General features: G+C 35.3%; 1 protein-coding gene across 2 annotated transcripts in view; it reads right to left on the reverse strand.

The window, feature by feature from the left end:
- FAM241A (family with sequence similarity 241 member A) overlaps positions 1–27,034 on the reverse strand; it is a 73,109-nt gene that overhangs the window by 45,478 nt on the left and 597 nt on the right. The gene's annotated exons all lie outside the window — the stretch shown is intronic.

Consider the following 27,034-nt stretch of genomic DNA (forward strand, 5'->3'; position numbering starts at 1 on the left):
AAGTGAGGGTCTATAGTCAACAATAACATTGTAATATGCTTCCAGTGAGTATAACAAAGGCATTATGCCAAAACTAAATGTCAGCAAGTGGAGGGCATGGGGGAAGGGTATATATTCTTTGTGGAAGAAAAACAAATGTCTTCATATAGATTATGGTAGTGAAGACATGTCTATATACTTAGGTTGGATTATATGATGTGTGAATAAAACTGTTTAAAAATGAACAGAGAGAAACACGTACTAGAGAAAATGTAGAGAAACAGATTTACCTCCTCACTGTCAGCAGGGAAACTGAGAGATGCAGCCCCTTGGAGGGCAGAGTGCTGGTTCCACAGGAGGCTAGGAGTAGGGTTGCCCTATGATCCTGAAATCCCGTGTTCAGTATATACCTGGAGGAATTGAGTGCGGGGACACAAATGGACAACTGTACACTGGTGTTTATGGCAGCAATGTTCATGATTCACAATGGATAGAGAAGGTCTAAGGGTACAATGACTGAGGGAGGGAAGGGGGAACTATGGTGTATACATACAACAGACTACTGAGTGGCCGCAAGAAGGAATGAAGTTGTGAGCATGCAACTAGGTGAACGAACCTTAAGGAGTGTATGTTGAATGAAATGTCAGAACCAAAAAGACAAATATTATCATGGCTCACTCATAGGGACTAATTATAATATAAAACTTGGGTGAACTGAAGTCGAGAGCATGGGTTATAAGGCTGGGGCCTATTGTAAAGGGTCCTAGATTGTAAGCTCTTACAACAGTCACATATATACAAGATTTGGAATAGTTATTTCTAAATTCTGAGACCCTCAGCTGTTTGTAGACAACCTGGTTATTTCCAGAAACTTCAGGTATTTATGTGATACCTGAGACTCACAGCTTAAGTTATGAAAGTCAACAGTACCCCATACAGGAACTGTTTAAAAAGTTGAAAGAGGGATCAGACTTCAACTTGAGATATAATGGAAGGTGATCTGGATAGAACCAAGGTAAATCTGTATATAAGGCAAAGGATGATATTTACACTTTAAAACTTCAACTTCTGTGTGAGACCAAAGGAAGAAACGTTATTTGGCACAAAATATATATTTTGGGTAGCCCGTTAGCTAAAATAACCTGAATGGCCAGTTTAGTTGAACACTGTAAGTATGTGGAATTTTGAATAGGGCATGAGATTTTGTTGGTTTGTCCAGGTTACTGTGATGCTCTGATCTATCCCAGAGTAAACTGGGCAGTGAATAAAGAAGTATTTGCAAATTCCCCCTTGGGGGGGCTGGGCAGAAAGGAGAAAATATTCAATTTCCCTGTTTGTAGAATCTCTGCTATTCTCACAAGCAGTAGGGACAACCAGATCAATAGGCTGAGCCCTCAATCTTGAGGTTTGCCCCTATGAAACTTTTTCCTGCTAAGCCTACTTAAAATCAGACCTAAGAGTCACCCCCAGAGAACTTCTTTTGTTGCTCAGATGTGGCCTCTTTGTCTAAGCCAATCTGCTGGTGAACTCACTGCCCTCTATCCTGCATGGGACATGATTCCCAAGGGTGTAAATCTCCCTGGCAATGTGGGAGAGAAGTACAGGGATGAGCAGAGACCTCGGCTTCAAGGGATTGAGAAAGCCTTCTTGACCAAATGGGGAAGAGAGAAATGAGACAAAACAAACTTTCAGTGGCTGAGTGATTTCAGAGGTGAAAGGTTACCCTGGAGGTTCTTCTTATGCATTATATAGATATTCCTTTTTAGTTTATGGTGTAGTGAAGTTGCTGGAGGGAAGTACCTACAACTGTTGGGCTGTGTTCCAGTAGCTGTGATTCTTGAAGATGATTGTATAAAAGATATAACTTTTACAATGTGAATGTGTGGTTGTGAAAACCTTGTGTCTGATGCTCCTTTTATCCAGGGTATGGACAGATGAGTAAAAAAATATGGATTAAAAAATAAATAACAGAGGGATGTATGTCTAGGGTTCTCTAGAGAAACAGAATCAGCAGTAGTTATCCATAGATACAAAATTTATAAAAGTGTCTCATGTAATCAAGGGAATATAGAGTTCAAGGTCTGTAGAGCAGGCTGCAAGCTGGCAACTCTGAGGAAGCTCCTCAGTGAATTGCTCAGGAGAGGCTGGTTGGACAACCATGGGAATGTAAGGGTCCAAGGTTCTTAGGACAGTCTGTGAGTTCTGCTGGCGAATGTGATGAAAGGTCTGGAAGCACTCCACAGGAGAGGTTCGCCAGCTGAATTAGGAAGAAGACTGTCTCTTCTGAATCCTCCTTAAAAGGCTTCCAGTAATTAGATTAAGTGCCACTCACTACAGAAGACACTCTCCTTAGTTGATTACAAATGAAATCAGCTATGGATGCAGTTGATGTAATCATGATTTAAGTCCATGAAATGTTCTCATAGCAACAGATGGGCCAGCACTTGCCCAGCCAGACAAAACAGGTACCACCTCCTGGCCAAGTTGGCACATGAACCTGACCATGACAGGAGATAAGGGGAAAACAAGTTGGGGAGATGGAAATACTAGTGGTCAATGAGAGGGAGAGGTAAAGGGTATGGTATGTATAAGTTTTTTCTTATTATTTATTTTTCTGGAGTGATGCAAATGTTCTAAAAAATGTCCACAGTGATGAATACATAACTATGTGATGATATTGTGAGCCATTGATTGTATACCATTATGACCTGTATATGTGTGAAGATCCGTGAATAAAAATTTTTTTTTAAAAAAAGGAGTGAAATGTTACTCCTGGAGTTGCATCCGCTTATGGGGAAAGGGTTAGTGATTTTACAGTTGTACACAGGGCAGTTGAATTATATTAGGTGAAAGTATGACTATGTTATTAACTTCATTTAGAGATTAAGCATGGTTTAAGGAGATGTGTATGGGTGCTAAGTTGACAAGGGATACTTGACTGTGATAGTTAATTTCAAGTATCAACTTAGTTAGGTTATGGTGTTCATTTGTTTGGCCAAGTACTGGCCTGACTGTTACTGTGAGGTTATTTTGTAGATTTAAGTCATCAGTCAGTTGATTGCAGCTATGGAAGAGTACATGTACCATCAACAAAGAGGACTATCTTCAGAAAGGAGAGTAGTTTCATTCAATCTGTTTAAGGCCTTAAAGGGAGATGAGCTCAGCAGCCACCTTCTCCAGGAAAATTCATCATCACCTTCCTCAGAGTTTCCAACTTGCAGCCTGTCCTATGTAATTGGAACTAGCCAATCTCCATGGTTGCGTGACACATTCCTCTAATAAATCTCTTGATTAGTTCTCAATTCTGTTTCTTTGGAGAACCCTGACTAATACACTGCCCAACCTTTGTCCCAGATGGAGACACTATGTCTATCTTCCAAGGCTGCTCCTTAACAAGCATCCTTGAGAAAGAGTACTAAGCAAAAGCTCTCAGGGTATTTTCTAACAGTATGTACAGGAATGCAAGAAACCCATGGGGAATTGTTTCTCAACAATCTTCCATTCACAGCTCTACTTACACCAATCTGGCTTCATTAGACCACCACCAAAACAGTCCTTGATCAGGTTGCCAATAAAACTGCCATATCAATAAATTATATATTTTCCAGTCTTTATTTTACTTGACCACTAAACTGCACTCATAACTAATGACCACTTTTTCTTCTCTTTTAAATTTTATGTCAAATTCTCCTGGTTCTATTTTCATTCCTCTGGCTCCTTCTTCTCAGTTTCCTTTGTGTGCTCATCCATTCTTTTTTAAAATGCTAATTGAAAAATAAGCTACTCTAACCCAGGGTTGACCCTAGGTTAATAATATTTAAAATAATACCACAGTCAACCCTGGCAGTCTAAAAACTGCATACAGGCCCAAGGCTGCACTGTGTCAAGTGTGATCAGATTGGGAGCCTCTAAGCTACTAGTTTCTAGCTGAACATAGGGCAAAGAAGTAAACCCCTGAACTGAGATAGTAGTCTTCAAGCCACAGAGGCAGTCAATGGTAAAGGGTAAAAATCTAAGTGGCTAATGAGGTTTAAATACAACCTTTCTCTACTAAGTGGCTAATGCTAACCCAGGGGCAAGCCCTAGGTAGTCAAGCTAAAAAGATGGAAACAAGGGGAGAAAATTATGAGCAGGAATATCATAGGCTGTGCACTGCAGGAAAATATACTTTGCAGAATTCGTTCAGCCAAATCACTAAACATATAAACAATCTAGCAAAAAGAATCATCACTGCAGAGAACCGGGAGGGATGGTGGGATCAATATACAGTGTTTTTACAATATACTATTTAAAAATGTCCAGTTATCAATGAAAATTTTTGAGGCCATGGAAAGAAACAGGAATATATGATACATACTCAGGGAAAAAAACAGGCAATAGAAACTCCCTTTGAAGGGGCCCAGACAGTAGACATAGCAGACAAAGACTTCAAAGTAGCTATTATAAATATATTCAAAGAACTAAAGGCAACCATGCTTAAAATTTGAAAGGGAAATTAGATGATACTGACTCATCAAATAGAGAATATAAAAGAATAAATGTTTTCTAATGTAAACTGTGCTGGTTTGAAGCTGTTATGTACCCCATAAAAAGCCATGTTCTTTAAGTCCATCCCTGAGGTAGGAGACTTATTATTGGGTGGAACTTTTTTGATTAGGTTGTTTACATGGAGATGTAACCCAGCCCATTCAAGGTGGGTCTTAATCTCCTTGCTGAAGACCTCTATGAGAGGATAAAAGACAAATGAAACAGCTCAGAGAAGCTGAGAGAGAAATGGCCAGAGACATTTGGAGACAGCCACTGAAACCAGAAATCAGGAGAGAAGGACCAGCAGACATTGCCACGTGCCTTCCCATGTGACAGAGGAACCCTGGTGTCAGCAGTCTTTCCTCAGATAAGGCATCTTCCTCTTGATGCCTTAATTTGGACATTTTCATGACCTCTGAACTGTAACCTGTAAAAAATAAAACCCCATTGAGAAAGCCAACCCATTTCTAGTATATTGCATTCCAGCAGCTTTAGCAAGCTGAAACAGAAATTCTGGAGATGAAATGTACAACAACCAAACTGGAAATTCACTAGAGGGGCTCAACAACAGATTTGAGCTGGGAGAAGAAAAAAATCAGCAAACTTGAAGACAGATCAATAGAAATTATGAAATCTGAAGAACAGAGAGAAGAAAAAAGAACAGCACTTCAGAGACTTGTTGGACATGATAAAGTTCATCAACATAGAAATAATGGGAGTACCAGAAAGAGAGAAATGAGAGTGAAAAAGGGACAGAAAACATACTCTAAGATAAAATGGCTGAAAACTTTCCAAATTTTTTGAAAAACATAATCTACAAACCCAGGAAATTCAGTGAAATCCAAGTACAATAAACACAAATAGATTACATCCAAATACATCATCACCAAATGTTGAAAGACAAAGAGAAAATACTGAAAGCAGCAAGGGAAGAACATTCATCCTATACGAGGTAAGCCAATAAGATTAAAAGCTAACTTTTCATCAGAAACATGGAGGCCAGAAGGCAATGGGAAAGCATATTTGAAGTGCTGAAATAAAAACTTGACTGTAAGAATCTTATAGCCAGCAAAATTATTTTTCAAAACTGATGGTAAAAAAAAAGACATTTCTAGTTAAGCAAAAATAAGTAATATTATTTTCCATCACCTGTCTTCCAAGCACTACTAAAGGAAGTTCTTGAGGATGAAAGCAGGTAACATCGGACAGTAATACGAATATAAATCCACATACAAAAAACAAAGAGCACCAGTAAAGGTAATTATATAAATAATTACAAAAAAGAGTATAATCGCATATATCATCTTTTGACTGATTTTAAAACAATTACATAAAACATTATGTATGTAATCGTATTGTTGAAACTTTAGCATACTGAAATGTAATATATTTGACAATATCAGCACAAAGGAGGCAGGTAAGAATCAAGTTGTATTGGTGTAAAAAATTGAGAGCAGATGATAATTCAAATCCACAGGTTGGAATGAAAAGAACCAGATAGAGTAAATAGGAAGGTTAATATAAATAATTCAATACATATATACTTAAGCTCCTTTCTTCTCTCGGTCTCTTTTAAAAACATATTTTATAAATTAATAATTATAACAATATATTTTGGAGTTTGTAACACACATATACATAATTTGTTTAACAATAATAGCATCAAAATGGGGGTGAGAGTAGGAAGGGAATGGCACAATAAAGGAGTAAAGTCTCTACATTTCACTGTAATTTATTATGTTTATTTTTCATATGTCCTGTGATGGTTAAATTCTGTGTAAAAAAGTTCAATTTCTAAGGACCCATTTAATCAGATCGTTCTTCTACTAACATTTTAAACAAAAAAATCTGTAAATGAATAAAAAACAATGACTTCCTTTTTCTCCTTCCTTGCTATCCTCATTAAATAAGTAGTTTTCTTTTTTTTTGCTCAGGAGAGTCTATCAAGTACTTCAGCTGGTAATTAACTCATATTTTTTCATTAAGTCCAAGGCAAGTTGAATTTGGAAATCCATGCTTCAGAATAGTGCTGTTTTTCTCTTACTTTCAATACATCAAATGTCACACACATATTTGTCTTTAAACAGTTTTTTTGGCACAATTAAAATACTTTTTATCATTCTCATTGCTTTGGGGAAAAACACAAAATTTTATATCAATATTTACAATTCTCTACAAAAGTTCTTTAAAAATGCAGAAATGTTGTCAGAGTAAATCAAGAATGATCTGTGAATATTAAAGCCATCTCCTTTGTACTCCCCACTTTAAATTACTGGAAGCCTAGAAGGAAAAAAATAAAGGAACCAAAAAACCAAACATGCTAACACACATTAGGACAAATAAAACTACTTTAAGCTATCATTAATATTCAATATAACATCTATAATTATTTTATTGCAGAAACATCTTTACTTTATAGAACGAATTCAACTGAACAAAGTTTTTCTGATCCCTATAATGCATTAGATAATTAAGATAATATCCTTAACTTTAAGACACTAACAATCTAGTATGGAGGTTAAAACAACTTCAATACAAATAAGTAATTTTAAGGTAGAATGTGGTAAGTTTGTAAGAATGACAAAATGCCCACCATTTAGCTAAAAAAAGAAGTTGATTTAATAGAGTGTTCAGATACAGACCCTCTCATCTATGGACATTTGATCTTTGATAAGGCAGTCAAGCCAACTCACCTGGGACAGAACAGTCTCTTCAATAAATAGTGCCTGGAGAACTGGATATCCATATGCAAAAGAATGAAAGAGGACCCGTATCTCATACCCTATACAAAAGTTAACTCAAAATGGATCAAAGATCTAAACATCAGGTCTAAGACCATAAAACAGTTAGAGAAAAATGTAGGGAAATATCTTATAAATCTTATAATTGGAGGCAGTTTTATGGACCTTACACCTAAAGCAAGAGCACTGAAGAAAGAAATAAATAAATGGGAACTCCTCAAAATTAAACACTTTTGTGCATCAAAGAACTTCATCAAGAAAGTAGAAAGATAGCCTACACAATGGGAGACAATATTTGGAAACGACATATCAGATAAAGGTCTAGTATCCAGAATTTATAAAGAGATTGTTCAACTCAACAATAAAAAGACAGCCAATCCAATTACAAAATGGGAAAAAGACTTGAACAGACAACTCGCAGAAGAGGAAATACAAATGGCCAAAAGGCACATGAAGAGATGTTCAACATCCCTGGCCATTAGAGAAATGCAAATCAAAACCACAATGAGATATCATCTCACACCCATCAGAATGGCCATTATCAACAAAACAGAAAATGACAAGTGCTGGAGAGGATGTGGAAAAAGAGGCACACTTATTCACTGTTGGTGGGAATGTCAAATGGTGCAACCACTGTGGAAGGCAGTTTGGCGGTTCCTCAAAGAGCTGAATATAGAATTGCCATATGACCCAGCAATACCATTGCTAGGTATCTACTCAGAGGACATAAGGGCAAAGACACAAACGGACATTTGTACACCAATGTTTATAGCAGCATTATTTACAATTGCAAAGAGATGGAAACAGCCAAAATGTCCATCAACAGACGAGTGGCTAAACAAACTGTGGTATATACATACGATGGAATATTATGCAGCTTTAAGACAGAATAAACTTATGAAGTATGTAACAACATGGATGGACCTTGAGAACATTATGCTGAGTGAGACTAGCCAAAAACTAAAGGACAAATACTGTATGGTCTCACTGATATGAACTGACATTAGTGAATAAACTTGGAATATTTTGTTCATAACAGAGACCATCAGGAGATAGAAATAGGGTAAGATATTGGGTAATTGGAGCTGAAGGGATACAGACTGTGCAACAGGATTGGATACAAAAACTCAGAAATGGACAGAACAATACTACCTAACTGTAATATAATTATGTTAAAACACTGAATGAAGCTGCATGTGAGAATGATAGAGGGAGGAGGGCTGAGAACTAAATGAAATCAGAGAGAAAGAGAGATGTTAAAGATTGAGATGGTATAATCTAGGAATGCCTAGAGTGTATAATAATAGTGAAATGTGCAAGGTACAATTTTAAAAATGTTTTTGCATCAGGAAGAACAAAGGAATGTCAATATTGCAGGGTATTGAAAATAGATGGTAATTAATATTTTAAAATGTCACCTCCTGTGTGAGACTAAAGCAAAAAATGTGTATTTGTTACAAAATTTATATTTTGACTAGTGCATTTCCTAATACAACTTATGTAGATAGTTTGACTGAACGCTATAAGTACTTGGAATCTCAGGTAGGACATGAGATTTTGTTGTTTTGTCCAGAGTGATACCTCGATGAATCCCAGAGTGATTCGATCAGTGAGTGGAAAAGCATCTGCAAAGCCCCCTTCGAGGAATGGTGAGGATGGGGAGAAATTCAACTTCCCCAAGTTGAATTCTTGATATTCTCACAAGCAGTGTGGACAACCAAAGCTATAGGCTGAGCCCCCAGTCTTGGGGTTTGTTCATATGAAACTTAACCCCGCAAAGGATAGGTCAAGTCTACTTAAAATTTAGGCCTAAGAGTCACCCCCAAGAGAGCCTCTTTTGTTGCTCAGATGTGGCCCCTCTCTCCAGCCAACACAACGAGCAGTCTCACCACCCTACCCCTCTCTATGTGGGACATGATTCCCAGGGGTGTGGACCTTCCTGGCAACATGAGACAGAGATCTTGGAATGAATGGAGACTCAGCATCAAGGGACTGAGAAAAACCCTAGAATGAGCTGAGACTTAGCATCAAGGGATTGAGAAAACCTTCTCGACCAAAAGGGGGAAGAGGGAAATGAGACAAAGTGTCAATGGCTGAGAGATTCCAAACAGAGTCAAGAGGTTTTCCTGGAGGTTACTCTTATGCATCAAGTAGATATCATCTTGTTATTCAAGATGTTATGGAGAGGCTGGAGGGAACCGTCTGAAAATGTAGAGCTGTGTTCCAGTAGCCATGTTTCTTGAGGATGATTGAATAATGATACAGCTGTCACAATGTGACTGTGTGATTGTGAAAACCTTGTGTCTGATGCTCCTTTTATCTACCTGGCCAACAAAGGAGTAGAACATATGGAATAAAAATAAATAATAGGGGGAACAAATGCTAAAATGAATTTAGTTTAAATGCTAGTGATCAATGACAGCGAGGGGTAAGGGGTATGGTATGTATAACTTTTTTTTCTCTGTTATCATTTTATTTCTTTTTCTGTTATCTTTTTATTTCTTTTTCTAAATCGATGCAAATGTTCTAAGAAATGATGATATGCAACTAAGTGATGATATTGTGAATTACTGATTATGTATGTTGTTTTATTTTGTTCCTTTATTTTTTTAATTAATAAATAAATTTTTAAAAAGTTGATTTGGTAAAAAATTAAATCAGGAGAGTTGGCAAAAACAAAACAAAAGTCTTAGGGCAATGCTTTAAAATATTTATTAGTTAGATACTGTTCTAACAGTGTGTTAACTGCTTTTATCTTGTTATATAATACGATGGGTGTTTATAGCACTCACATACCACAAACTGGCTCTGAGGTTATAAAAAACATCTTTACTACAGCGTTTAGTCACCTGCAAAGACTCACTTCTTGATTTTCATTCCTCTTTATCCCAAAGGCTAGCTCCATGTAAGGATGCTCTAATGCACATACGCCCTGAAAACAGCCACTAAATAATGTTTTAAGTCTTTAAGCAATTTTCAACACATTTATTAACAAAAACAATAGCTAGTAATTATTGAATACCTATTATACATTGTCATTTTTTTAAAGTACTTTAACCTTAAAAATATCTTGGTGAGACAAGAATCATGATTAACTCTAGATAAGGAAACTGAGGAAGATTATGTAATTTAATCAAAATATAGTAACTGGTAAAGCGAAGACATGCATTCAAGCAATCAAGGGCCAAAGTCCATGTTCTAAAGCCCTATGCTATAAGCTTTCTTATAAAAGTAGAATCAGTCTGTGATCATTCATATTCTACTTGTTTTACTGTAATAGTTTTTAATCACAGTTCGGTTTCTCTTTCCTCAAATTATTTATATTCAGCAAATTAGCAAATCATTTAAAAATGGTTTTGTTGTTTTGACTTACTGTACAATATAGGACCTGGTCTCAATTGGTATATTTATTATTTGACCACGATTAAAATTTTTCTTATTTGTCCAAAAATGAAAACCAAAATGAATGTCTAATCCTTAATCCTACCACTGTATCCCAGAAGAAAAGACAAGGAACAGAATTTGGTGTATAGTCTAAGCCCAAAGAACACTGTAGAAGCAGATTGCTTTCTTTCATTTTCCTAACTATATTTACTTAATATAGTTATTTGGTCAGACAATAACTACCTTTTTACTCTGAAATTTTCTTGCCCTAGTAGTATGTGCTTAACAATGACTGAAAACAAAGAACAATGAACTTCTATCATGAAAAGAATGTGCTCCAACTATCATGGAAATGTTGCCTTTACAGATAACAATTTTTCAATGAATATAATTATGGAAAGATGAAAAGGAGGAAGAACATTGGTAGAAAGAAACAAGTTTGGAGCCACTTTGGGACTGCAAAGTCTTCTCCCAAAAACTAAGCGGAATTTGTTTCTATTTCCTCCATTCACAATTCCATTCAATCTCCCCAAAGGAAAGCTCTTTTGAAAAAGACCTTGTAACCTTTTTATGAAAGGGCAGTAGTCTCACATTTGGGAAAAACCAATAAAAATAGTATCACACAGAAGTGGAAGATAGACAAATACATCAAAATATACACTAAGGAAGAATCAGTTACAAGTTTTTTAAACCTCTGGATTAGTTATCTATTTAGCCCATTCTGACTGTTTTTTTCTCCTTGCAGTTAAGAATCCATTGGTCTACCATATCAATTATGAATTTCACTCTCCCTTTCTCTCTCTCCTTCCTCCTCCTCCATCTTCTTTTTCTTCCTCCCTGCCCCCCCTTCTTCTTCCTCTTTCAAGTCTACTAAGTGTTGGTGAAAATAATCTAATTGTGCTGATGCTTTGTTATAAAATCATGTTGTCTCAGTGTACCTGGTACTCTAATACTTTCAAATCCTTTCACTCACCTCTCCATAATTGTCCATCCAATTCCTCACATATATTATTTCAAATCTTTCCCACTTTTCTATCTTGTCTTCCGTTCTCTTACCTTGCTATTTCTTTTTAAGGTTAACCTATGTTCATAATTTCAAATCCTCCCATCCATTTACCTTAGTACCACAATGGACTTTATACTGTATCACAAACCTTTTTCTTCCTAAGGCAAAAGAAGTACAACAGAGATCAGGATCTCTGGAATTTGTTCTATCAGGTAAGTCACATCTCCTTTTAGGACCAAACCAAGAAATGTAAAAATATTGCAAAATCAGACATATCAGCTAGAATTTGAGACAGTAACTAGATGAGGACTGGTTTTGAAAAGCATTGAGTCTGTCGTTGATATTGCAGTTCTGGTTGCTTGGCCATCATCTATTGAAAGAATCATCAACACTTACTTATGACTTTGTGAATGCTCTTTTAAGCTAAATTTTAGGACATGAGCTTGAGGTTTGTACCTTGACTACAGATATATGGTTTTATGAAACTCTGAAAACTATATTCATTTATGTTATATCTTTTTCGTATTATATTTGGAAAGATAAAAATAAACATAGCCAGTATATATTAAACCTATGCAAATATATGGAACATCCTTGTTAGAATTAAGTTGCCTTTGAAATTAATTTATCATTACTTATTTACTAAGATCTATAATAGGATTTTTGTCTCATACAAAGTTAAAACTCACACAAAATTTGTCTCATTCAAAGTACTTGTGAATCTGACAGTTTTTCAAAAAGCTATGAAAATGCCACTCATATAACAATGTTTGGGATTATGCGGTACACATTAATAATGTGTACTGCACAATAACAGCTTCTTATTTTGTATGCTGCACTTTTTTATAAAACCCAGTGAGTGGTTTGCCTGACTTTTTGCTTTTAGCTCTGAAATAGCCACTGCTGTAAAATTCTTATTCAGTTAAACATCTACTACCAGCCTGTCATTTGACTAAGTAAAGAAAAAAGTTTAATTACATTTTATTATTTATGACACTAACCTATCTGCAGGAAACCAGTCTTGTAGATGAAGAAAGGTGTGTGAGTTGATGACATTTTTTTAATGGATGAAATTCTTTGAAAAAATAAAGCAACCTTATAAGGAAGTATCTTAGTTGTTTTAATCTTAGTGAAAATGACCAGCAGTCTTCAGCTTACTGTGATATAAAGTCTGCAGTTATGTTCCAAAGCTATGATCCTTCCCTCTTACCAGATTGTGCACCTGCATTTTATGCAAGATGTGTTGTGGCCTACTTGTGGCAAGCCTGCACAGACCTTACTGATTTGCCAGACTGACAACTGCTTACTTTCAGGAAACCACACTCTGGTTCTTAATGTGTATCATGTCCTCCCTGAGTAGAATTAATCTTTGATTACTGAACTCCAGCTTCAATAATTCACAATCCTTGACAGAACATTCAGACCTGCAAAAAGCCCCTTTAGTCAATTTAGTTCAACCCAACAAATAATTACTGAATGTCTACCATGAGCAAGGGAAGTACTGTGGGGTATCCAAAACAAATAACCCATATTCCCTGCCATTAAGCTGCTTATTATATAAGGAAAAATATGTGTACCCAAACCATCATATTAAAACACTGCTGTACAATCACTTACTAAAATGACCTGTACTTTTATTTAAAAGTTCAGTTTTCTTCTTATGTTTCTAATCATTACCTCTTACTGAGAGATTTCCAGACTCATGCTCAATTGCGTATTCAACATTTCCAAGTAGATGTTTTGTAGGAGCTTCAAACTCAACATGACCACTATCAAACTCATTGTATTCTGTTCTAAAATTGGTCTTCTTTAAGTCGCCTATCTTAGTGGATTGCAAAACCCAGAAGAACAAGCAAAAAGCGTATTAGTCATTCAAGATGTCTTCACGATCTTCATCTTCTTTGGACTACTTTTGCTGGCTCATTTCCTGTATATTCGAACTCTTTGGGGGCCTGTTTGTAGATCATCTTCTCTTCTTACTTTATACTTTTTCCGGATGAAGATTTCACTTACTCTAATGATTTAATTAATGCTTATATGGTTCATGTGCTAAAGACTCACTTTTTAAATCATACCCTGGCCAACAGAAAATTGTAGTGAAATATTTGTAATTTCTTCAGAAAAAGAGTCCCTGCAGTTTTAATTTAAACTTTTTTTCTATTTTTAAACATTTTTCTCCATTTCCATTTACTTTTCAGCCATCGGTTCAATGAACTTATTAAACACATATATTCCAAGAATTTGTCACTCATAAAAAATACCTTAAGGTGTGTATTATTAGACTACAGGTGAAATTACTTCCCCTAAATCACATAGTTCACCAGGGTTTGAACCCAGGAATCTTCTGGCTACAAATTCTTAGCCCTTTCCAATAAACTGTGCAAAAGTTTATTGAAAAATACCTTTTGTTTAAAAAGTGTTTTGTTCTTAATAACTTGCATTCTTTTTCTCATCCTCACCCCTTTGTGAGGCTGAGAAATCAAACCTCTAAATCTCTTATTACAAAGGAACCAAACCAGGTATTAAAAAGAAATAAAAATATTTAAACAAATTCATTATGAGGCATGTCATATAATCCTTTTAAAGAAACATATTTTTTAAAAGAATAATTTGCTAACTGAAATAAGTTCATAATGATTTACTTTTTTCTCTCATCTTTCCATAAAGGATGTGAATTTTCTTACAATGGGAGCAAAAAAAATAAGACAGTAATAAAATATAGACAATAGGCAAATGGGATGGGTGAGAAAGAATTGAGAATCTAGATTCAGAAGAGATATGTTACCACAATTACTAAGTTTGAACCTCAAATTTGACTTTGCCCTCCTGAGGAGTCAAAACAAAAGGAGAGGCACGATTAAATAAGAAATTCTCACTTCCTTTAGGTCTCTGCTCAAATTACCTCAATGAGCCCTTCCAAAAGGACCATATTTAAAATTTTAATCCCATCCCCTGTCCACACTTCTAATCTTCCTTTCCTGCTTTTTTCATGGATTCACTAGTTCATTTATTCATTGTCTGTCTCTACAAACTACACTGTAAGATTTATGAGCAGAAAGATGTGGGCTATTTTTGTTTGTTTCTTTGTATCTCAGTACCTAGAACAGTGCCTGAATATAGGAGAAGCTCAACACATTTTTTAAATGAATGGCTGAAAAGCTATCAAGAAAGTATATGTTGGGCAGGCCACGGTGACTCAGCAGGCAAGAATGCTTTCCTGCCATGCCAGAGGACCCGGGTTCGATTCCTGGTGCCTGCCCATGTAAAAAAAAAAAAAAAAAAAGAAAATATATGTTAGCTAGAAAGTTAAGTAAAAAACCAAACAATTAATATAGAAAACTGTCTATAATACAATTGCTACAATCAGTTGTTAAAGCAATTGGCATTTAATACAATGTAAATGGAGAAAGAAAACACTCTTAAGTATATGACCATATTGTCTGAGTAACTGAAGTCTTAAAATAGTAGTCAAACTTGGAATACCCAAAGAATTCAATTCTCAGATAGCTAATCAATTAAATTCCAAAGAGAAAATATCATCATCTTGCTTTAGCTTCCTTGGTTACTAAAACAAATACCACAAACTGGATTGGGTTAAACAATGAGAATTTATTAGCTCATGGTTTTGAAATCAAGAGAAAGTCCAAAGCAAAGCATTATATCTAGGCAATACTTTCTCCTGAAGACTGCGGTGTTCTGGGCTGGCTTCTGGCAATCCTCATCTAATGATGAGGCATATGGCAGTGTCTCGTGGTCTTTCCCTTCTCTTCCGGGTTCCAGTGATGTTTGATGTTCAGCTTTTGGTTGTTCCCTCTGTCTGAATCTCATTTCCCTTTATAAAGGACTCCAGTAATAAGACTGAGACCCATCCTAACTGAGGTGGGCCACACCTTAACGGTGGTAACCTCATCAAAGGGTCCTACTTACAATGGGCTCACAACCACAGGAATGGATTAAATTTAAGAACATATTCTCCTGCAGTACCATACAGCACCAAACTACCACACATCTAGAAACAGAATCATTACAAACTTTTCATTATGTTTCTGTTAAATAATTCATACTGAAAAGTTTGGTATTTTCTTTTATTTTTTCTTTTGTATATTTACTTTGTATATTATATTGGGTGTTTTTATTGCTACTAATGATGATCATGCTAAATGATTAATTCTCTCTGAAGAAATCACTTCACTCTTGCCCTTCTTTAAATTGAAAAGCTTAACTAGATGTGCTTCTACACTCCTGTGAAATGCTTCAGTAGACAGTTATCTTTTAAACCAATGGCCAATCAACATATGTAGAAAATATGTTAGGATAACATGAACAAGCAATTAGTATTTGTGTGCTAAATAATAAATAGACAAAGATATGGAACCCATGGAGCAGCAATCTTGTTACTGTCAAAACTTATTTTTCAGGAGTGAATTTAGTAACAAGTTAATTTTAGGTGCATAACTTAACAGAAAGAACTAAGAAATCAATCCATGCTTTCCACATGTAAATAAACCATGCATTTTTACATATGCATTGAATGTATGCATTCAATATGTCCTGGGGAGAAGACAGAAATATAATTAATATTTTCTGCACAGACACACACACACACCACAAAACCATAAAGGGAGAGATCAAGTACTTTCACTATCCACAAATTAAACTATTATGTACAGCAAATTTTAGAAATGATCTTTCTCTGTTTATTACCATAAGAAAATTTAGAATAAGCAAAAACTTGGGGTATCTCCAATGAACAACTATGCATTGTTTAGAACACTGCCTGGAGTTCTTGCTCTTGAGCTGTTTTACAAATCTGTAGATGATAACAGATAATGCAAAATAATTCTTATCTATAGGCATACAAACAAATTTTGTTCCAGTGCAGGTTTAGTTGACTACTCTCCCTTTGCCCGTTAAAAAAGCCAGTTTTTGTCCATTTGTATATCAAATTTCAATATTTCTTTACTCATATACATTTTTGGTTCTTTGATTTCTCCTTTGGACCAGTTGCAACCTTTACTTGGTTCCCTTATTAATAACCAGTTAAATAAAAAACTTTAATAAGTCATGAATTTACTTTTTAAAAAAAATTATCTTTTAACTTTGTCATTATTACAATGGTCAATCTGAATTTTAACTTATATTAGCTCTGGGCTTCATTTACTATCTTTCCTGTATTCAGTTCAAGAAAAATATAAAACAAAGTTGAAAATTTGGGCCAGTCTTATAAATTAATACGGGTTAAAATCCCAAGATCCTATGTCTGTTAGTCTTTCATCTTTCTCATATTGTGTGATTTTTAAGTATAACATATCAAGTAATGCAATCTTTGCCTAACTTCTTACAAATGTTTCACAGGTTCATTAGCTCAATGCACAACTATCACCACTAGTCCATTTTCTGTTGATTCTGACAAGAGAATATGTTCCTATTATACACAAAGACCAAGTTTCTTCCTCTTCAACACTGTGTTGGTAAGTTCCCCTGCAAAGCCACATTACTTCAGCAAAGACATCAATTGAGCTTTTTTTTTACCAGCAGTATCTTTTTGGATAGAAGTGTTGATAGACTCTAAGCCAGCTCAGAGATGCCATAATAATTTTCTTAAGCATTTGCCATACAATGTGATGTCTGCCCTCATGGAGGTCATGTTTTAGCATGGGTGTGGAGAGGGTTAATGAGAGAATGGAAAACAGAGAATATATATGTTAAAAATAAATAAATGAGGTAATTCCAAATGGTAAGAAGAGCTATGAGGAAAATAAACAGTATAACAGGATAGAGGAAGATGGGGTGGGGGTTTCTTTTCATAGACAAGTCAGAACTGGGATTTCTGAGTAGGTAACAGTTTAGGTGATGATGAACTGCCAAGGGAAGATTCAGGGGAAACAGAATTTCAGGTGGAGACTTTGACAGAAGTGAACTGGCTGTGCTAGTGCAGTGATTTTGACCATGATTCACAATAAGAAATAATTGTATATTTTGACCCAATACATACAAACTATAGCTCCATAAAATGACACACATACATGTGTGATGAACTCCAACAATTTCTATTCTGTTTTAATCACCATACATTAAATTGATTTCATAATCCAGTACTGGTTTGGTGAGTAAGATCTTGGGTTTTAAGCTTGGGTTAGAACCTCAATTCTGAAAACTTACTAGCTGTGATACTTTTAGTATGTTACTCCTTGTGCTTCAGTTTTTCTTCTTTAAAGTGGGGGTAATATCATCTACTTTATGGGGTTTGATAACAGATTGCCCTTCAGAAAGACTGAACCAAGCTGTACGTCTAACTTTAGTGTCTTCTTATATCATACACTGCTTCTCTAATCCCAAACCACTAATCTTTTTAATTTTTGTCAGCTGACAGATGAAAAGTTATTCCTACATGCTTTAATTTGCATTTCTTTTATTTCTGGTGAGGCTGGACATATTTTCCTTCTTATTGGACACAGTGTAATTAAGTTTTCATTTTCTACAAAATGTTCAAAAATGATGTAAATTATAAAGATTTATTAGCTACATAAAGTTTCACCTAACCACAACATTAAATAATTTATAACACTATAATTTCTCATATATAATTAAGTAAAAAGGTACAGCATTCTTTCACACTTATCTCCCATTAAACTATATGAACCAATAAAGGGGGAAAATATTTTTTTGAGAGAATGGATACAATCAATGAGTATCACCTAGTTCTCTGAAAACCATGGATAAGGAAACCTGAATTCAATTAGAATGATGGAATTTGCAATTCACAAGACATCACACTTAAATTCCCTGCCTCTGCAGACATCTGCACACATTCAAGTAAAATTTTCATCCAGAGTGTAATAAACAAAAAGTGATTGTTTTTGATCGATTGGAATAAATGCAAAGAAAATAAAACCTGTCAAATACAGATGTTAAAAAGAATTAAGTCAAAGGAAATATAGTAAAAACCACAAACAAAACAGATTTAATTTTCTTAATATTGTGTTTTGATATTAATTTTTAATAATGTTCTTTTATTTTATCCTTTATTTCCATTAAGTTCAAAATATACCATGCTTCCTCTTTCATCAGAACTCTGATAAGCTGCAGTTGTTGTCATAAGAAACAACAACAAAAAATCAATCATTTCCTCTTACCATGCCAAGATAAGGCATGGCTGCCTATAGGTTAAATGGAGAAGAAACATACAAACACTGGAAACGAGGAAAAATTAGACCATAAGATAGAAAGTATCTCCTGCATCAAGTTAACTGGAAATTCAGTTCTTCTCCTCAAATGAAACTAGTCTCTGAATATCTTATCAATTCCCTTAAGTGTCTGTGGGGCACATACATACACGTATTTGTTGAAACAACATATTACTAGTAAAGATTCTCAAGGTTTTTGAAGCTATGCAACCGCACTGCAAGATATGATTGTTAACTTCAGAGAAGAAGACAGAAAAGGAAGATATGAGGCAGAGGCTTAAAGAAAGTGAAGACAGATACACAGTTTCTATTTATGCCTCTTTGGTCAAGGCTGATGCCATGTAACTTTTAGTTTTTCTCTTTAACCCTACTGTACCACTTCCCGTGAGATGACTTCTAGGTGGGAAGGTGTACACTCTTCTACTAAGGATCACTGACCTACAGAAGGGCAAAAAAATCAACTGAAGATCTACCAAAAAGTAGATTAATTTAGATTGGTGGATTTATTTTTTTTCTTAGAGAAATATGAAACACTTAACTTACTTGATTTTTAGATTAGGAAATCTTAACACTTATTCAACAAATAAATAATATTTATTCAATAAATGTGAAAACTACATGAACTAAAAATACAGTTCTATAATGTGGTTAGTTGAGGGAAATAATAAGAAAACGAGAGAAAAAGTGAGAGACAATGTGAGGGAGCTAATAGTTTTTGAAGGTCTACTATATGCCAGCCATTCTGTATACAAATTTCACTGAATCCACATAAGAACTTTAAGAGGTAGATGGCATTATACTCATTTCAATGAGGAAACTGAGTCTCTGAGAGATTAAGTAGTTAGGATCCCAAGCCTAGAAGTAGTAAAACCAGGATTCAAATTTAGAATGATCAGACTTCCAAACCTCTTTCATCATTTCATAATGCTCAGCTTCTATGGAAGGAGAGAAAAGGTGTTGGTGGTAGGGCAAGGGAATTGAAGAAGAAGATGGAGAAAAAGAGAAAGTGGCTGAGATGAATGGGGAAGAATAAAAGGCAATGAGGGAGTGAGTGATGGAAAGGAGATAGTAGCAGGAAAAGAGGGACAGATAGGAACGTGAGAGGGAGATGTAATACAGTCATATATAAAGAGCTGTAGAAAAAGAGACAGAGAAAAGGTCAATGGGGAGATTACAATTTGGAACGTAGGCTTCAAGAAAATTACTTATCTATTGGAATATCATTAGGAGAGTAATTATTCTTGACAACTCAAACCACTGTAAATCTCATATATTTGGAGTAGTTTTTAAACTAGCACTATAGAAAGTTGGGTGCAGATAATTTTTATTGTGGGGGACTGTTCTTTGCTTATAGGATGCTTATTAGCAACCCAGGCCTGTACCCATTAGATGCCAACAGCAACTCCACCCCCCACACAGATTGCTACAATCAACTCTGTCTCCAGACATTGCAAATATCCCACTGGGGGCAAAATTTCACCCAGTTGAAAACCTGTGATTTAGAGCTCCCACTCTGTATAATGTTTAAAAAATGAATAAAAGATGCCTACCATAGGTAAAATTCTCCAGAGTAATTCGAGTGACTGAAATGTCCTAGGAACAAGATGAGATTAAGTTGATAGGTAAAGTCACCTGAATACATGTGTAGCCCTTCTTACAGTATTGCTTGTTAACTGCTTTTAGAAAGATTCAAACGGAACCGGGAGTACATAACCTAAGGTAGGGCAGCAGATTTGTCAGAGACTCTCTCTCCTATCATATGGAAAAAAACACTTGGCTGGAGAGTTAAGATAACCTGGGTTCTTATATGCTTTAATAGTAGTTAGATGTAGGACTTCGAACAAATTACTTGGCTTGGGGAAAACTGTTGACTTTTCACACGTTACCAAGAATTCAAATACACACTTTTTTGAGGGAACAGTTAAATAACTTCCTTATACATATATCTGTAATTGATAACACGTTGAAGGGCAAGTATGGTGAATATTATACATTGGCTTGTTTATAAACCCTCTACCTTTGCCACTTAAAGTGTGTTTCTTGGGCACAGCATCAGTACCAGTTGGGAACCTGTGAGTGATCTTAGGCACTACGCAGACCAAGTGAGTCAGAATATGCATCAACAAGATCCCAACATGATCAGTATGCACACTGAAGTTGAGGAGCTCTGTTCTATTCTACCTTTCACCTAGGGCGCTTTCTAACTGTAAAAACTGGAAATCCTTAAAACTACATTTTCCAATTATCTTTTCAGTTAGGGCTCTGGTTGAAAATAAGATTCTACTGATCACACTGATCACAACTAAGACTTGCATGCTTACCATGTGCTAGGGATTGCTTTACTCACTTAACATATGTTATTAACTCATGTAATCCTCCCAACAATTCTATGAAATTGATACAATTATTATTCCCATTATCCAGTCGAAGAAACCAAAGCCCAGAGAGGTTAATTAATTTGCCCAAAGTTACAATTAGTAAGTGGCAGAGTCAGGATTCAAATCAAGGTATCTGGATCTAGAAACTGTACTATTTATTATATTTGTAATGACAGACCAAAAAGAAAGCACAGGGAGGTGCAAGGCTAGTTCAGTGGTAGAATTCTCACCTGTCAAACAGGAGACCTGGCTTCATGCACTTCCCCAAAACAAACAAGAAAACAAAGAAACAAATTCAACAAATGGTGCTGCGATAACGGGATACTCACATGGAAAAAAACCGAAATGTGACCCCCACCATACAGCATAAAAAAAAAAAAAAGAAAAGCACAGGATCCCTGCTTCTCTCTTTTTTGTTTTTTTTCAGATAACTGGGTGGAACAGAGTTTGATAAATGCTTTATAGAGATTACTTGATTTATTTATTTAGCAAATATTTATGAATCAAGCATTGTCCTGAAAATTTCAGGTATTGCAAAAGGGAAGAAATAAAAATGAGGCATTACCACTTGAAAGGAAATAAAAGTATCTTATCTATAGACAAGATGATTATATACCAAAGAAATGAAAATGAATCAAGTCTAAATGTATTAGTGCTTATTAGTATTAGAAGGTAGCCAGATAAAATTTAAACATACTAAAATCAATAACTAGAAACCAGCAGCAACAATACATGATGTGAAAACAAATCCCTTTCTCAGTACCAACAATAATATAAAAACTTGTGGTAGTTAGATTCAGTTGTCAACTTGGCGAGGTGAAGGTACCTAATCCTGTTGCTGTGGACATGAGCCAACGGTACGTGAACCTCTATCTGTTGCTCATTACATCTGCAGTCAGCTAAGAGGTGTGCCTGCTGTAATGATGTTTGATTTAATTGGCTGGTGCTTAAATGAGAGAGTTCAAGGTAGCACAGTCCAAGTAGCTCAGCATACCTCATCTCAGCACTCGCAACTCAGCCCTGGTCTTTGGAGATGCAGAAAGAAATCACCCCGGGAAAGTTGTTGGAACCCAAAGGCCTGGAGAGAAGGCCAGCAGAGATCACCTTGTGCCTTTCCACATAAGAAAGAACCTCAGTTGAAAGTTAGCTGCCTTTCCTTTAAAGAACTAATGAAATAAATCCCCTTTTATTAAAAGCCAATCTGTCTCTGGTGTGTTGCATTCTGGCAGCTAGCAAACTAGAACAAAACTTAATACAGACTTTATTACATATAAATACTATAAATGATTGCAAACCAAGGGAGAAAGTAATTATTCAATGATCAGAAAAATAATTAAGATTAACTACATAACTAACACAATATACAAAATCATTCTAAAGAGATCAAATATATAAAAGTAGAAAAATAAAATCATAAACATATACATAAACAAAAAAAGTAAGTAAATATTTAACTGATTGTATGATTGGAAAGAATATCCTAAACAAATAAATATAGATATGTGTGTGTACATGTGTGTATGAAATTACCAAAAGAGAAATTCTTTTTGCTAATAAAAATGCAAAGCATTTCTAAATTTAAAACATCATAAACAAAATTATAAACATATAGTGAGCAGGAAAAGGGGTTAATATCCTTATAATTTAAAAATCTTTCAAATTATTAAGAAAAATACTAATATGCCAAAAGAAAAAAAATGTTCAAAAGCAAGATTAAAAAGAAATACAGATTTCCAATAAATATACAAATGGTTTAGTATAAACCTCTCTAGTAGTGTCTTACAACAAGATATAGCTGTGCCTACTAAATTGGCAAAGATTAATCTATAAACTATAACATTCAAACTATAACACTGGCATGGATGGTTTCCAATCGGCACTCTTACATACTGATGCTGGAAGTACACATTGTTACAATCTGTTTTGAATGCAATCCTAGGATATTTCAAGAGGCTTCAGAGAGTTTGACTCATTGATCTAGTTCTTCTACTTCTAGGAATCTAGTCCAAGGAAGAACCATGGAGTGAAGATTTTCATTTACAGCATTATATAGAAAAAAAGTTTCAAGAAACTTAAATATATAGTGCTAGGCAAATGGATTGTTAGGCAGCCCTATAAATAGTTTTTACAAAAAAATTTTGATAGCTAGGGAAAATGATACTATATGTTAGTAGATAAACAAGATGCAGAGTTATATTTACTTTAAAACATGTTAATGTATGAGTATACACATGAACAGAGCTATATATATAAATAATATCAAATATTTTATATTATAATATTACTTAGAGTGAGATTTCAATTGCTTTTGTTTTCTTCTTTAGATCTTTCTATATTTTTATACTTTTCAAAGTACATATTACTTCAATAATTAAGAAAAAAAAAACCTTAAAGTTAGAGTTAACAATTTTAACATCAACCAAAGGATAATAGGGACCTCATTATGCTCTAAATAAGGAGGGCCATGTTAGGTTATTTGGGTCCTGGCCTGCAAACTGTGCCACATCTACGCAGATGCCATTCACATTACAGACACATAAAAACAGGACTCGAGATGTTTACCTGCTTAGCTATGCAACAGGGCAAAGACACTCTTACGTAAAGACATCCTGACATTCATAATCATGAACATATTTGGATCATCTCTTATGTACATAATTACCAGTACACAGGTGGGACAGCGATGTCCTATACCTTCAATCCTTGGGCATCCCCTGTGGTTGCTTCTCTCCTCTGCCACGTCTCTTAGAGGCCCAACATCTACTCTAAACCTGACAAGGTTTCTTCATCTAAGGATCTTGAGCCATTCTTTCTTGACTCCTCCCATCCTAGGATACTTGAATTTAACCAAGCCTTTTTGACCTTTTATCATCCTACTCAGGACAGAAAATCAGAGGAATTTCGGTTTTCTTTCAGATGGAATAACATCAAAGGATAAATAGTAAAAATTGATGCCAACAATATCTTAGTTATTAATAAAATACCTACATGAACACCAGTATTTCAGTATTTCATAAAATTAATATCAAAATACAGATACCTTTTGACTTTGCATTACAATTACAATGAGCCAAAGAAAGGTTCTGGATGGTCAAAGTTGATACAAAAGCCTTCTAGTTGAGGCAAGGGCATGAGACTTTAAGACAGGAGTGGCAAGAATAACCAATAAAGGAAAGGATGTGCGTGAAGGAGCCTTTAACCTGTGGAAAAGCATAAGGAAGAAACCTGCAGCAATAAATTATCAGGTAAGAGCAGAAACAGAAAGGGATTTAACTTAGAATATTAGGTGTTCACAAAATCACTGAAAGAGTTATAGGAGCTCCTGGCCACTGGAACTGAGTTCAAAACCATACCACCATAGCCCTGACCCAAATATGAAGGAGCCTAGGCTGCTCCTGCCACTACTCCCGCCCAACATTCATGAGGCAACTAAAGACCCTGGAATACCAAGCGAGAGTGCTAAACTGAACAAACAGCAGGAAGATGGCCTCTGCCTCATTTCCAGCTGATTAGTTTTAGTTATGTCCTGTTTATATCATCATCTCTATGGAAAAGTTCACTTGACAAACTAAATAATGAGCTTATAAACCAATTCTTCAAAAATAATCCATTTGTAATTTGAAGTCCATGTGTCCCTAAAAAACCAAGAAAACAAACGAATAAACAATAACAAAAATTCCCTTTAGAAAAAAAAACTAAACAAAATGACTCTTTGGGATGTGTTTTATAGTTAGCTTCATTTACTTCTCCCATAAATACTTTCATATCTGCAAAGTTCATTTCTACCATCGCTGCAAGGAAGGGCATAAAAAGTTTAAATATCATTCGCAAAACCTGAAAAAGCTAGATAATAAGACTTTGTGATAATTTTACCTAGAACTAAGTTATCACAGAAATTTGTTGAGTTTCACTATTTTTTTTATTTTTAACTTCTTGATAAGAAGTTCCTTGATGCTTAAAAAGGTGGAAAAAGCATCATATTTTCAGACAGCTTTCAATTATTGTGTATGTAGGCTTAGATGATATAAAATAAATCATGAAATAAATATAAAATAACATATTTTCAAAGAAACATAGAAAAATGAATTTTCATAACATACAAGAAGGAAGCTGGTATGCAAAGTGATATCAAAGTGATATCAAAGTTTTCTAGCATATACCTTTCATTCTTTTTCTTTGTACCACAAACAATTAGGATAAGACCAGAGATAACGATGATGTGCAGTCCATAGAAACTTAATCGAAGTCCATTACATGCTCCCTTACAATCATTTGAAAATTTATTTTGAAAATCTTGGCTCAAATGCACTCCTTTCCCCTCAAGTGATTTCCTGTTGCTGTTCTCTTCCCTTTTCCAGTTGAGCAACTAGGTAAAAGGAAACCAAGCCGTTTAGCTATTGAGTCATGCTACAGTTAGTTAATGCAGGAAAACCAACAGGAGGGGAATCAGATCTCCCAGCTACCAATCATTTGCTTCAGTCGCCATCTCTTTTATTACCACAAGGATGAAAAACTTCACGCCACGTATGACAAAACCTAATGCTAAGGGATATTTTGTGTGTGCCACTCCATTATTTCTGTTTTCTAAGTAACATACTGAAATAGAAGCTATAATTTATCTATTAATACATTTAGTGATGAAATTGTAGTTTATGAAATAGTATAAGAAGGACAGATGGAAGATGATGAAAGGAGACAGGTATCAATTGATTGTCCCAACAACATGGACTGTAGTAAAGGCAAATGATGATTCGAATTCCTACCCCTTAATGTGATGAAGTCTCTTAATAAGAGATTGACATATCTCTTGCATTTTTGAAGGTATAATTACTGTATTTGAAAATTCATCTCATATGTAATTCAAGTTCTGCCCCCACACACTTCATTTTCTTTTATTAAACTTCTCAGCTGATCTCACACTTTATTTAATGAGATCCAATACAGAACGTTTCAAAAATTGCTCAACCTTTCTGTTCCCTTATCATGGATGAACTCATACTTTTTTCCATTTGGTACCAAATGAAGGCAGTTTTCTTGCTTTTTCATCTTTTTTTTTTTTTAATTAGAGAAGTTGTGGATTTAGAGAACAAACATGCATAAAGTACAGGATTCCCACACCCCGCCCTACTATTTAACACCTTGCATTGGTGGGGTACCAATGACGAAATCAGTCGTTATCAAATGTACCACAAATTATAAAGCACATTTTTAGCACTGTACTATTAACGGCAGACCACTGTTCAACTTAGGGTTCACTGTGTTGTGCAGTACCATGGGTTTTATTTTTATTCTAGTAACAAATATACAACCTAACATTCCCCCTTTCAACCACATTCAAAATTCTAATTCAGTGCTGTTAAGTTCACAATGTTGTGCGACCATCACCATACTTCCTTTACAAAAATTTTTCCATCGTCACAAACAGAAATTGACATTTTTTTTAGCCTTAACTCCCTATTCCCTACTCCCACCCATTCCCCGGGTCAACTATACTCCAGATTCTTACCCTATTAACTTGATGGATCTCATGTTTCCATCATGCGGCGAACTTGGTAGGAGAGTCCCTGTCAAGACATCTACTGTGAACCTCGCTCCTACACACGCCTGCCAAACGGACTGCAGATCTAGAGAAAACACCCACACCTTACAGAGACGCTATCGACTCCTCCAGGTCTGGGTGTGTGTTCAGAAATGCAAGATGGAGGGCGGGAGGGGAGCAGCGGGTTCCCTAAAATACAGCACCGGGATACGGGCTCGAAGTTGAAAGAGAAGTGTTTACACAGAAGGCTTTTGATTAGGGGACCGTTGGGAGGGTATTTCCACAGAATACGG

This window comes from Tamandua tetradactyla, chromosome 24 (assembly GCF_023851605.1).
Source record: "Tamandua tetradactyla isolate mTamTet1 chromosome 24, mTamTet1.pri, whole genome shotgun sequence".
Lineage (NCBI taxonomy): Eukaryota > Metazoa > Chordata > Mammalia > Pilosa > Myrmecophagidae > Tamandua > Tamandua tetradactyla.